Source organism: Peromyscus eremicus, chromosome 11 (assembly GCF_949786415.1).
Source record: "Peromyscus eremicus chromosome 11, PerEre_H2_v1, whole genome shotgun sequence".
Classification (NCBI taxonomy): domain Eukaryota; kingdom Metazoa; phylum Chordata; class Mammalia; order Rodentia; family Cricetidae; genus Peromyscus; species Peromyscus eremicus.
The window spans coordinates 58,137,598-58,151,721 of record NC_081427.1 but is presented as its reverse complement, the minus strand read 5'-3'; the positions used below and the strand labels follow the sequence as shown (position 1 = coordinate 58,151,721).

The following is a 14,124-nucleotide window of genomic DNA, read 5'->3' as shown; positions in this document are numbered from 1 at the left end:
GCAATCGTACATGCCACTGACTTAGGACTCTCCTTCCTCATCTATGCTTATAATTCAAATGTTTGTATTTTTTTTCATGGTGTCTCACATTTCCTGTGCATTTCTTTCCCGTGTTAGAATTTTGTTTTCACATTCCTTGTTCATTTGTTTGGTCTAGGCCCTTTATTTTATCTTTGAGATCTGACATTCTGTCTCCTGCTTGGCTCGGCTGCAGAAACTGCATGGATGTGGAGGTCGGAGCATTTGCCAGGCTAGACCCTGGAGGTGGGTGTGAGAAGTCTGGGTTTGAAGTGGGGTGGTGTATAGGCAGCATAAAGGGTCCTGTGGGTGCACACAGATAGGGAATATCCTAATGGAAGCCTAGAGATTGGCTGAAGCACAAGAGGAGGAGGTGGGACTAGCCTCGGCACAGGATGTGAAGCCTAAAGGTCAATTCATTCTTCGTCAAGGTGGGGATACTAGTAGGTTTCCCATGCTCCCCTGGGTGGCCCCTCACTATGAACACTGGGAGACACTATTCTTTTTATAGCTTTTACATACATCTTCTGTAACAGCACTTTTCAAATTGTTTAAACAGAGTGCAACCATTTTAACATTTCAGATGAAATCTTAAACTTGAATTCTCTTTTATGAGCACCTAACAGATAAGAAAAAAATAATACATTTCTATTTATTTAAAATATTTTGCCTTCTACTATATGTTCCTCTAGTGAACAGAGTGAATATTCATAAGTAGTAGCAATAGCAAAATATTTCCTGGGTAGTTACCCTACTGCAGACACTAGGCAATTCTTTGTCTGCATCAACCTGTTCAGTCTTTATAACAACAGTTACCCCCCCTCCGCCCCCCCCCCCGGCTCATCTCTCTCCTTCATTATGACCAACATTCCATTTCACTGATAGCTCATCCAAGGATTCATAGAATTTTTGATAGCCATTGATCTGAACTGCCTCACACGTTTACTGGAGCCTCACCAAATTGATCAGCCCGTGGACCCAGAGCTTAGAACCAATGCTAATCATCCAAAGGGCAATCGGAGCAAGAAGGGAGCCTTGCAAAGTCAGCCCAGCTGAAAGTGGGAAGAGAGCCCATCTCTGTACCCCAGTGTCAGCCTCACCAAGAGAACACTCTCGCGACTCCATCTCTGTAAAAGATCGCGCGTCAGTTCAATTATCTTAAGTCTTGACAACAACAACAGGAAGCCAAGAAGAGCCAAGCGCTGCAGTTTGGCCCGTGATTTGATTGGTATCATGATTTACTAAATGACTTTGTTCTGAGGGTTCTTTTTTGGTTTGTTTAAAGCCAAGGACTAAATGTAGCAATAAAAATTTAAATTAACTTGGCTCTTGCCTGAAGTGCTCAATATTCCAGTATCTGTGCCTCACTGTGGTGCCAGGGAAAACAGCAAAAACAGTCGAGAGTAGTCTGTGCTTCTGACTCACTCTCCTCATGAGAGGAGAGTGAAATCTTACCATCTCCCTGGGCCCCAAGAGTTGCTCAGTTTTGCCTTCTAGCCACTTCAGAGTAATATTTTTGCTACCACATATCAAAATACAAAATTGTTTGGTGTAAGATTTTCTAATTAGGAATGATAATTCCTAAGCAGGAAAGTAAGCCCTATGCAAAAAACAAAACAAACAAACAAACAAAACAGTCAAATGATCATGAAAATTATATTTTCATGAATAAGTGGTCAATATGACTTCCAGCTTAGCTGTTTTAGCGCTGTTGGGCTCTGGTGATTGAGCTCAGTAGGAACAACCAAGCCAAGTCACACATTTTCATTGTAAAATACTGTCTTGTTATACAAAAGTTTCACTAATAAAAAAATTCCAGGGAACTATACTTTTGGTAAAGATATTCCAAAGCAATATAATTATGATGATACTTGCTATTTCATTTTTTATGGTATTCTTGCATTTCAATAAAAGTAAAATAAATATTTTCCTTAATATGTCTTCTATAGAAAATTTGTGTTGTGTACGCCAGATATTCTTCCGTAATGAATTAGCTTATTGTTTAGTGGTTGGTGTTTCAAAACAGTCTCACTATATTTCTGAGACTGGCCTAGAACTCACTCTATAGTCCAGGCTGAGCTCCAACTTGAAACCATCCTCGTGGTTCAGGTTCCCAAATGCTGGAGATACAGGTGTGCACCTCCACAGGCAGCTATTGGATTTACATTTAACTGAGCACGTAATCAGTATAACTAAAAGATATGCTTTCTGCTTAATCATGTACGAATTCCTTCTGATTCCAGGGATAAAACAGTGGAGTAATCCATCATTTGCTTTCAAATACATAGCACATTCTGTGTCTCTTCCACTATGGTAAACCAACGCAGCTTGTCATGGATATGATAAAAACAAACACTTCTTTAGTAGAGTGCAGTCACCATCTCTTTGGCAATGTCTTAAAAAGATTTCACTGTAATTGGCTATAGTAAGGGTGATTAAAGAGAAAAAACTGATTCTCTCTTGGACATCTTTCATGTATCAGAAAATGAAATGTATTAAAATGGCATTCTTATTGTTCCTTCTCTTCTCCCAGGGTCCTACCTAAATTACTCCTTTATCAGTAGTTGTGTGCTTTGCTATGCCCTTCATCTCGGGTCAGACCTCCTTGCTGGTGTATCTCCTGAGCGTGTTCAGTTAGCAGCTGAATCTCACAAGTTTAGGGTCCTCAGTAGGAAACAGACTTTGGGTCTACTGTACCACAGGGGGTGGACTCAGAGAGAAAGGTCCTCAATTCTGCCGGGTAAAGCCTTGGTCAAGCCAGGTCTCTGACTTGTTTTCTACAAATGAAACAGCTGGTAAAAAGAAGAGCTAACAGAGCCTGGGACTTCTCTCCAACCCAGGTGACCCATGAGGACCAGATCCTCAGCTGGCCTCGGTAGTGAAAAAGAAAACTGTTACTTTTGGTCACCTACATGGACCTAAACATCCAACAAGAAAGTATAACCCAAGATGAAAACGATTGCTCTGTTTAACAGTCCAAAGGAGCACACTCCCCAGACATTAAATCCCTATGAGATGTTATGTAGACAGCCGTTCTTCACTGAAAAGTTTCCTCTTTGTACAGAAAATGTTGTCCAAATATAGGACACCATGAGCTTGGCTCAATTCAACACTGCAGTGCCTACTTGCAGCCAAGAGAGATGATTCAATGATTCAATTTTTAACATGAAAATTGAATGATAGTTGAATTTCTTCTCTCTCCATCTCTAGAAGCCACCGAGGCCACTCCTGGGCTCATCACTCCTAAGTCCAGCCTGGGCAGCCAAAGGCAAACAAAGGAAGGAAAGTATAATGGGTGGAGGCTCTGTGTGTCCATCAAGAGATCCCAGTGGGTTTGTAAACACTATCCCCTCTCCTAGCTCCTTCTGGTTCCTCGCCTTGGGGTTTTCAAGTTAATACATTGGCTTTAACTCCTCCCTCACATCTCTTTCCATGTTCCAGGCCAGGCTTCCTCTCTCCCTCCGTCTGACTGTCACACAAATGGAGCTGTTGATGAATTTTCAAGGTCTCCTAGTTACTGCTACTGAAGGGGTACTCCCAAGTGTCACACCTGAAAAAGCCACCCATCAGGAAGAAGCAAGATCCAGGCACCCCCATCCTCTAACCGACAGTTCAGGTCGTCAGGAATAATGGAGAACAGGAGTTAGAAATGAGACATGGGGGCCTCAATTCATGTTCTCGGCCACAAGCCAAAACTAAGGTGCTGGAGGTATTTGGGGACTCTGATCCCTGGTCTAGTTCCTAAATGACTTTAGGGTTACCTCTTTAGAGGGGAAATGTTACAGTACCATTGAAGGCCCATTAAGGGGAAGATGCTACCCTCTAGCTAAAAGAATAACATCGACCATGGTGGAGACATGCCGTCGTGTCCTCCCATAGGAGGCAATCCTGCTGGGCTGGTCTGTCATCTGGCCAAGGGAATCCTTCAGTAAGATGGGTTCACCTTAAGCCGTGCTAAAGCGATGGGAGCAATAATTAGCCCTTTAATGAGGTAATGTACATTTCCTTCCCAGAATTCCTGATCCCTAGCGTAGTCCAGAAGTCCACGAGGTTCTGTTGAATTTGCCTGTTTTTTTTTTCTGAGTCTTGACTCAGAAAAGTATAATGTTGTTGTTTTTTTCTTCTCTTTTGTCCTTCCTTCAGACACCGGCCAGAGCTCAAGTGCGCTTTGTCTGGTTCCTTGGCTTCCTCACTCTTTCTCTGATGCTCCCCTCTCCACCATGCCGTTGAGTTCCTTGCTGGCTTAACTTGAACAGTATGGCCTTTCTCTTTCTCTATCTCCCTCCTCCAGGCAGCTGCCAAGATTTCTAACTTGCCTGCTGTGTCATTTTTCTTTTAAACTCTAGTAAAACTGTCCTCAAGTGTAAAAAAAAAAAGGCAACATGTGTGGTGATTTTTGGAGTGCTAATAGGAATTAAGATGAGATGAAAAGAACATTATGTGCATGTTAAATAAAAAGAATTATGTGCATGCTAACACATAAATGCATATATGTATATATGTACATGCTAAATACTTTTATACAGTATATAATATTTACTTGTATATGCATATTTCATAAGCTTTGAAGTCAGCACATTTTCAGTAGCAGCCTAAATTATCTGGCAGCAGCTTAGAGTTATCTTTTTCATATTTCATTTTGGTTCAGAAAGTCTAGATATTCCAAAGGAGCATGCTGCTGGGAGACCTTCAAAAACAGAAAAAAAAGCTACTATTTACTGAGCACCTATAGGTGCTAGACACTGTGGAGATACTTTCACATCCTCCATTTCATCTGGGCATCACTACAGTCTTCTGGAGTTTGTATAGTTAGATTTGTTTTCCTATTGGAGCAATTAAGGATGAGAGTGGCGAGATAATGTGCCTGAAATTCCACTCTATATGCAGTCAGTAGAGCTAACAGCTCCAGGAGCCACCTCAGTGGGAGGAGATAGGAGGGACCACATAGGTCAATATGCATTTGGTGCTTTTCCTTTTGAATGTTAACACTAGAGTCTTACCTCAGCACACAGTGGGCCCAAGACAGTCACATTATGGAGTCAGTTCCTCTCCAGAGGTGAATGTTTGTACTCATTATCCACAGACTGTCGGCTTAAATTTCTAAAACACTTGTCCATCTTCATTCTTCCCACGCTGCCTTCCACAGCACATGGCAACACTCAGTGTTTGTCAAGTGGAATTTAAAATCTTCTTGCAGGACCCATAAAAACAGTCATTTCATGAAGTGGGGGTAATGATAACACTGTCCACTCTGGGATGTTCATGTTTGTCATGGTAATGGAGGAAGCAATGAGTTACCAAGTGAGCCAACACAGATGAATGATAGGGTTGGCCTGTCTGGCAAAACATCCCTGCTCAAGAAAGGACAGAAGAAATGAAGAAAGAAACAATAGCACAAAAGAGCAATAATTTACAGGATTTCAACATCTGAAATGAGAATTAGGAAAGAAACTAAAACACGAGTAATTAGTGTCTCCTGTTTTCTGTGAGAACAACTACCTCTGCTGCCTACAGCTGGAATTGCTGCACAGAGTCGACAAGAGATGCTCTTAGGAATGAGGTCAGGTTATATTTCTAGTACAATTTTATTTTAATGAATGCAAGCCCTCCCCGTTAATCCTAACCTTCAAGAAACATAAATAGTAGGGGACTGTATCATATGGGCTTCCCAGTAACTGTGTATGCTAATGTGACCAGAATGACAGATTTAGGACAATTTTATCATATTGATAACAATTATGAAGGGAAAATAAAATCTTCTCTATTAGTCTTCATACCTTTGAGTTAAGTAAATGTTATAACCTCTGCTAAACTGCTCAAACAACAGAACCTACTTGAGCAATATAAAACGCTATAAAGAACTTTATTATCTTCCCAAAATTCTGTTCAGTTGGCAGATTTTGCAGTTTCTGATGTTTTTATTCCAATAAATTATCTTTATTGCAAATATATTTACAATATATGTCATTGAATCTGTAGGACATTGTGCCATCCACAGAGGCATAAGATATTGTTTTTGCCCTTGGAGAATTTATAATCTAAATGAAGACATTTAGATTAGTTTCAGGTGTATCCAACTGTGGTAGATTGAATGAGAATGCCCCCATAGCCTCATATGATTGAAGAACAGCCCTCAGTTGGTAGAACTGTTCGGGAAGGATTAGGAGTTGTGGTCTTGTTAAAGGAAGTGTGTCACAGCCGGTGGTCTTTGAGATTTCAAAAGACTGACACCACTTCTAGTGTCTCTCTCTGCCTTGTGGTTGTGTCTCAAGAAGTGAGCTTTTACCTACTGCTCCAGCACCATGTCTGCCTGCTGCCAAGGTCCTTGTTATGATGGTCATGGACTCTAACCCTCTGAAACTGTAAGCTCCAAATAAACGCTTTCTTTTTTAAGTTGTTGATCATGGCCACAGCAATAGAAAACAAACTAAGACACTGACCTGCTGTGGGATGTCTTTCTGTACTCTGCGAATATGTATTGCTCTGATTGGTTGATAAATAAAGCTGCATTGGCCTATGGCAGGGCAGGATGTAGCCAGGAAAGAAAACCCAAGAGAGATAGTGAGAAGAAAAAACAAGAGTTGGTAGAGATGCCATCCTGCCATCCAGGGAGTAGCATATAATGGCACACAGGTAATGCCATGGCCACTTGGCAACTTATAGATTAATAGAAATAGGTTAAGTTGTAAGAGCTAGCTAGCGAGAAGCCTGAGCCATTTGGCCATATAGTTTGAATATAATATAAGCCTCTGTGTATTTATTTGGGACCAAGTGGCTGCGGGATGTGGGTGGGAGAGATTCGGCCCAACTGCAGGGCCCAGGCAGGACTGGAGAAACCTTCTGGCTACAAGGACCCATAGCCCATGGCCCAAAGGAGGCCAAGGATATCTATGAAGGAATCCAAAGACAAAATCATAAACTTACTTAAAATGTATTACTTTTTCTGCATATTTTATAATTTAATTGTACAATTCTAGAATGTAAACTTCGGAAGTTTCAACCTTGTTTCACTATGTCAAAAGATTGGATCTGCCCACAAGATAAAAAAAATGATTTAGATTGATGAAAATTGGTTCAAAACCATTTATTCAATCCTATGAACATATATAGAGTTATATATGTTCAAGCTACCCAGACTTTCTTTGCTAAGATACCTACACATTTTTTTTAAAGATAAGGTAAATGGCATTAACCACCTTCAGATAGAATGCAATCCACTATGAGAGGATCCCACCAATTCTCTGAGCTCTTTATTTGGCTGATTTGGGGAAGTATTTCAAGTGTCATGTCTTCAACTAAAGGGGGGTGTATAATATGAATCTTAAATCGTCTTAATAATTAAAAAAAAAAAAAGACCTGGAGCCAGATACTGGGGTGAAAGATGAAAGATCAGAGAAACAGAACAAGCCACAGCCAACCTCACCTCGCCAGCTCCTCAGCCGATCTTGTTTCCGCGAATCCTCAGACTGAGAGCCTCTGAGTCCTCACCCCTGAGGGTCTCAGTGGAACTGCTGCTCAGTTCCTGTCTCCTTGCGCCTTATATACCGTTTTCCACGCAGCCTTGTCACTTCTGAGATTAAAGGCATATGTGCTTTTAAAGCAAAGACATGAGATCTCAAGTGCTGGGATTAAAGGAGTGTGCCACCACTGCCTGACTCTGCTCCCTGTGTGGCCTTGAACTCACAGAGACTGCCTCCTTAGTGATAGGATTAGTGTGTGCTACCACTACCTGACCTTTGTGTTTAATATAGTGGCTGGCTTTTTCCTTTGATCCCCAGGCAAGCTTTACTTGGTAGAGGACTACCACTTGTTGTGTATTTCTGTGCAGGTTCGCAATGCCCTTGAGAGAAATCCTGTCTCACTCAATAAGCTGTCATCACTTCACTAGAGCATATGTCTCATCTTCCTCCTGCACAACCAAACTGGTCAATAAACAATGCTGAAATTGTCATGGCGTGGTGGTGCACACCTTTAATCCCAGTGCCTGGGAGGCTGAAGCAAGAGGTCCTCTGCGAGTTCAAGGCCAACCTAGTGTACATAGTGAGCCCCAGGCAGCCAGAACTACATAGAGAGACACTGTCTCAAAAAAAAATAAATAAATAAAATAAATAAAATATTTGTTGCCAGTTGGTGGTAGTGCTCGCCTTTAATCCCAGCACTCGGAGGCAGAGGCAGGCAGATCTCTGTGACTTCCCCAGGCCAGCCTGGTCTACAGAGTGAGTTCCAGGACAGGTTCCAAAACTACACAGAGAAACCCTGTCTTGAAAAACCAATAAATAAATAAATAAATAAATAAATAAATAAATAAATAAATAAATAAATAAAACAAAAATTTGTCACAGATGAAGTTTTTTGTTTTTTGTTTTTTGTTTTTTTTTCGAGACAGGGTTTCTCTGTGTAGCTTTGTGCCTTTCCTGGATCTCGCTCTGTAGACCAGGCTGGCCTCGAACTCACAGAGATCCGCCTGGCTCTGCCTCCCAAGTGCTGGGATTAAAAGCGTGTGTCACCACCGCCCGGCTCAGATGAAGTTTTATATCAGCCTTACAAGTGAAAAAATTTAATCTTTTTCTTTTTCTTTTTCTTTTTCTTTTCTTTTCTTTTTCTTTTCTTCTCTCTCTCTCTCTCTCTCTCTCTCTCTCTCTCTCTCTCTCTCTCTCTTTCCTTTTTTTTGAGACCAGGTTTCTCTGTGTAGCCTTGGCTGTCCTGAAATCACTTTGTAGACCAGGCTGGCCTCAAAGGCAGAGATCCTCCTGTTTCTGCCTCTTGAGTGCTAGGACTAAAGGCATGTGCCATCACTGCCCAGCAAAATTTAATATTTCTATGATATGGGCATGATGTATAAGGAAGTCATTTTCTGATACCATAACATGTGAATCATCTTATAAAGAAGTTAATTTGGTGTCCTAGTTAGGGACACAATTCCTGTGATAACACAATGACCAAAGCAACTTGGGGAGGGAAGAGTTCCACATTGTAGTCCATCACTGAGGGAAGTCAAGACAGGAACTCTAACTGGGCAGGAACCTGGAGGCAGGAGCTGATGCAGAGGTCATGGAGGATGGTACTTACTGGCCTGCTCATGGCTTGCTCAGACTGCTTTCCTATAGAACCCAGGACAATCAGCCCAGGTAGCACTACCCACAATGGTCTGGGCTCTCCCACACCAAATTATTAATTAAGAAAACGCCCTATAGTCTTGTCTACAGCCTGATCTATTAGGAACATTCTTTTAATTGAGGTCCCATCCTCTCGAATGACTATAGCTTCTGTCAAATTGGCAGAATACTAGCCAGCACGCATGCTAACATTTTTACGTCGAGTTTGGGAGTGGTGAAGGGAGAGAATTTCTTTTCCTTACACACTGGGATATGCAAATAAGTTCTGGGACTAGTTGAATAAGTACATTTCCTGAAAATCCACTATTCTCTTTTGGTTTCTTTTGCTTGGTATTCAGGATTACCAGATTAGCGTTGTTGTTTCTTTTAATTGAAAGTTAGTCCATTAGCTTTATCCATGATATTAGTGGGTGGCTTTTTTAAAAAAAAAAATGTGCAGTCATACACATCAGCAGGTTGTAGGTTGAACTTGGCCAGCTGGGCTTAACATTTGCACTGGGGTCTGTACTCTGAAGAACACTGAAGAAGCAGACTAGAACATTAAAAGGTTTTACTGTTTTGAGGTTAGGTGTATGTGTGTGGCTTCTAAAAATTGTTTTGAAAATAAACTTTCAAATACATATAAAAGTTGGAAGAAAATGATTACATGTATACTTGTTAGGTATAATCAACAAACAGTAACATTTGCCATAATCTGCCTTCTGTATATTTTAATTTCATTTTTAAAAATTTATTACTTATCAAGTTCACATCTTTGAAACTATTTTGTCTATTTGTTTCTCAGGTAGCCCAGGCTGGCCATGAATTTGTTGTATAGCTGAGAACAACTTCTGCATACATTTAAAGGAGACTTTTAATTAGGTAATATGACTTATTCATATATAGGTCTTATTCTCCTAATTATTCTAAAGATAGTTTTATTGTTGTTGTTGTTGTTGTTTTCAGACAGGGTCTCTCTGTGTAGCCCTTGCTGTCCTGGAACTCACTCTGTAGACCAGGCTGGCCTCAAACTCACAGAGATCTATCTGCCTGGCTCTGCCTCCCAGGTGCTGGGATTAAAGATGTTATCTAGCACCACCTGACCCAAACATAGACGTAAGCTAGAGGCATCTGAGAACCTCAATTGAAAAAAACACATTTATAAAATCAGGCTGCAGGCAAGCCTGTAGGGCATTTTCTCAATTAGTGATTGATAGGAAGGGCCCAGCCCATTTCGGGTGGTACCATTCCTGGGCTGGTGGCCCTGGGTTCTGTAAGAAAACAAGCTGAGAAAGCTATGGGGAGCAAGCCAGTAAGCAGCACCTCTTCATGGCCTCTGTATCAGCTCCTGCTTCCAGGTTCCCATCTGGTTTGAGTTCCTGTCATGGCTTCCCGGAATGGACTGTATTTCAGGATATGTAAGCCAAATAAACTCTTTCCTCCCCAAGTTGATTTCAGCCATGGTGTTCCATCACAGCAATAGAAGCCCTAAGACTGCTTCTCTTCTTCTCCCATATTTTTGTGACTCTGGCTGACCGGAAGCTAACTGACAAGGGAACCAGACAACGCAGTTTGAAGGGTCAGCTCCCCAGCGTGCACAGGAAGGAAGGGCAGGCAGCGGGTCTGCCAGACAGCAAGGCTGAGAAATGAGGGACTGGCCTGCCAGTCCACTAGTTAGCTATCCCAGAAGGATCCCATGAAATCCTTAAACAACCCAGGCTGTTGCCAAGACAACAGTTTGCTCTCCACAAAATGACAGCAAAGCCTCATTGCTGAAGATAACATCCACACATCTCGTTGAACATGGAGAGGTTGAGCTGGTGCCTACCTAGAACCTTCACCCCATGTTACAGTGTCTTTGACATGGAAAGGCCCTCTGTAGGATACCAAAAGAGAAGTCAACACCAATCCATCAATGAAATCTTTGACCTACAATTTGTCCTGCCTGCAAAATATGCTAGGGCAATGGGGGCATAAATGGGGGGTCAGGAGGTAGGGAGGGAGGGAAGAAGGGTGAGTATACAGCATCAACAATAAAATATTGAGAGATCCTTTCCTGCAGAGTAAAATTTTAACCATTGAAAAGGCATACTAAAACAACTTGAATGAACTGAGGGAGAAGAAGCTGCTCTCTATGTGACAGGTACTTCTTCATTTACTGATAGCTTATGGGTTGGTTTTTAAGACGTTTTATAAGCAATAGGACTTCTCATTTATTGTTGGTGGGAATACAAAATGGTACAGACCTTTTGGGAAACAGTACAATAGCTTCTTACAAAACCTAAATATGCTCTTCCATAGAACCTGCCATCCTTCATTTACTCAAGGGAGCTGAAAATTATGTCTCCAGGGAAACCTGCACATGAGCTAGGCATGTGTTACCACACAAATGAGGCTTGCTGTGACGCCAGCACCCAGAGGCAAAGGCAGGAGGATCATGAGTTCAAGGCCAAGCCTGGATTACACATTGAGGCTCTGTCTCACAAACAAAAACTAAATGGCTGTAGATGAATGTTGGCTTATTTAGAAATGCATAACCTTGTAAATCAGTAGTCCTTCAACCAGTGAGTAAATAAGCCATAGTTCCAACATCTACCTACACACTAAAATATCATTCAGCTCTGAAGGTTAATGAGCTATCAAGACACAAAAACAGAGAAGAACATTAAATGCTTGTTACTAAGTCAAAGAAGCCAGTCTGGACTACATATTGTGTGGTCCCAACTCTAAGACATTATATAGAAACAGTAGGAAGAGTAGGGGTGCCAGGGGATTGAGGGCAGGAAGGCTGGATATGCACAGCACAGATTTTTAGGGACTATTCTGTAAGATCTTGCAGTGGTGAATACATACATGTCATATGCGACGCTGAAACCCATACAACGAACTGTTGGTTTTCTGAAGTCATAGGTTCTACTTTTGTGGATTCAACAAACCTCACAGTTTACCTATCTATGGTAGTTTTTTTTTTTTGTATGTTTTTCTTCTTAAGCAATTAGTGGTCTTCATTCTTAAGTGTTGCTGAGCTGCGGTCCTCCTTCCTAGTGACCTGCAGCTAGTTTTTTATTTGGATTTTCTTGGCTTTGTGTGTGTGTGTGTGTGTGTGTGTGTGTGTGTGTGTGTGTGTGTGTGGTTTTGGTTTTCTGGAATTTTGTTGTTGTAGTTGTTTGATAGGATTTTAGGTTTTCTATTCTTTTTTTTCATTATTTTCATTTTCATTTTCAATTTTCAATTTCTTTCTTCTTTTTTCTTTCTCTTAGGTAGCATGTATACTTTGTTACTGATAACGTACTCTTGTTGTGAAGAGGCATGTGCAGATCTTGTAGAGGAGTACGCAGATCTCTTAGAGGATTATACAGAGTTCATGGAGGAGCGTGCAGGGCTCAGATCTAATTCCAGCCTCGTGGATCCAGAAAGCTTCCAATCGCAGTATGTGATCTTGAAGACCATTGGCCGTGGAGACTTTGCCGAAGTAAAACTGGCCCACCACTGCCTCACAGGCACCCCAGTGGCTGTCAAAGTACTTCAAAAAGGGAAACTGCCGGGCGGTGGTGGCGCACGCCTTTAATCCCAGCACTCGGGAGGCAGAGCCAGGCGGATCTCTGTGAGTTCGAGGCCAGCCTGGGCTACCAAGTGAGTCCCAGGAAAGGCGCAAAGCTACACAGAGAAACCCTGTCTCGAAAAACCAAAAAAAAAAAAAAAAAAAAAAAAAGGGAAACTGTGGTGCTTTCCGGTCACAAATGAGGTAAATATTATGAAGATGATCAACCACCCCAACATCATCTCACTTGTCCAAGTGATTGAGTCTGAGAAGAGAACATACCTCATCATGGAGCTGGTTGAGGGAAAACAACTTTATAAGTACGTCCAAAAGGCTGGTCACCTGCAGGAGGGCAATGCCCGGGGGATCCTAAGTGCCATGAGTTACTGCCATGAGCATGGAATAATTCATCGGGACCTGAAACCAGACAACATCATGGTGGATGGGAACGGAAAAGTCAAAATCATCGACTTTGGCCTTGGTACCCAAGTCAAGCCCGGACAAAAGGTTAGATTTTTCATTGGGCCTTATGCCTTTTGTGCCCCTGAACTCTTATTTAATGGACTTTATGATGGTCCCAAGGCCGACATATGAGCATTGGGAGTCATATTATATTTCATTGTAGTAAGAAAATGCCCATTTTGTGGTGTCACCCTACCAGAGCTCCGACATCAGATTGTGAATGGGAATTATACTGTCCCCTTGGGCCTGTCAGAAGAACTCCGGGACCTGCTTAGCCTCTTAATGACAGTTGACCCCATGTGTAGGCCAACAGTGGATGAAGTGATGACACACCCCTGGCTTAGGAAAGACATGGAGGCTTCCCCAAACGACTGTGAAGAAATGGTCCCTGACTTGCCTGACCCTGCAATTGTGAAAGCCATGGAACACATTGGGTTCCAAGCCCAGGACATCAAAGATGCATTACAACAGAGAAAATTCAACCAGACCACGGCATCTTATTGCTTACTAAAAGGGCAGGCTCTCCAGTGGCCTACCTGCACAACCTTGGCTCAACCCGTGATTCCAGGGGTGGCGCCATTCCCTTCCCTAGAGGATCCTGTTGCTTTCCCTCTACCACCCAGGAGGAGGAGTAGTGAGCCTGCCCTTGGCACATTGCTCAGAGGGTCATCCACTAATGGTCAGGTGTCTGCCTATGGCCAGCAGGCAGGTCAAAGAGGACACAGAAGGACACCAACGTTTGACCAAGCCCACCAACGTTCACATTACATTGTTAAATGAACTGTATAGGTACAATACCTTGAACAAGATTAGAAATATACATACAGAATTTTCTAACAAAATCAATCTCAAATTTGTATCAATATACATAATTTATATACAGTATACAAAAATCCAATCCAATGTATTTAAAACTAGTAGTTGCTTTTAAAAGTAGATTCAATAATCTACCTTTTTATTTGTATCATATCTATATCCTCTTTTTTTGTTTTAGAGTAGATTCAATAA

At 41.8% G+C, this 14,124-nt stretch overlaps 1 pseudogene; it reads left to right on the top strand.

Moving 5' to 3' along the window:
- The window catches only part of LOC131921564 (sperm motility kinase 2B-like), a 46,453-nt pseudogene extending 32,557 nt beyond the window's left edge, over window positions 1-13,896 (top strand).
- Window positions 13,897-14,124: the final 228 nt, after the last annotated feature.